The following is a 548-nucleotide window of genomic DNA, read 5'->3' as shown; positions in this document are numbered from 1 at the left end:
ACCGGCACAGGTTTAAGCCCGAGATGGAAGTCAAGTCTGACATTTGGTGAGGTTAAGATGCTGGTTGTTTTGTCCCCGCAATCGGTTCAAAAATATCCCCTGTGTCCCGCTTGATCCGAGTGTGATCTGACAGGCTTTCAAAAGACATTGGCAAGGGCAGGCACACACGCGCACACACAGATGCTCTCCTGTGTACATGCAAACACACACACACACATACATACACCTACACACACATACACATACATACATACACACACACACACACACACGCATACACACACAGGGAACAGTAATATATCACAATTACGTGGGTTGTCAGAGAGCCTGAGCCACAGCAAAATCCAGAGGGGATTCAGACAGGAAACACACACACAGACACACACACACACACACAAACACACACACTGTCACACACAGCTGTCCAGACATTTGTGCAGCGTCACAGTGATAAAATGCTGAGCACACTTGGGCTACATGCAGTCAGAGGTGTTTAACACACACTGATAGAGTGAGGCATTGCACCACTTCAGACTCCAGTGACACAT

This window comes from Sprattus sprattus (assembly GCF_963457725.1).
Source record: "Sprattus sprattus genome assembly, contig: scaffold_130, whole genome shotgun sequence".
Taxonomy (NCBI): domain Eukaryota; kingdom Metazoa; phylum Chordata; class Actinopteri; order Clupeiformes; family Clupeidae; genus Sprattus; species Sprattus sprattus.
This window is presented reverse-complemented; position numbering follows the sequence as displayed.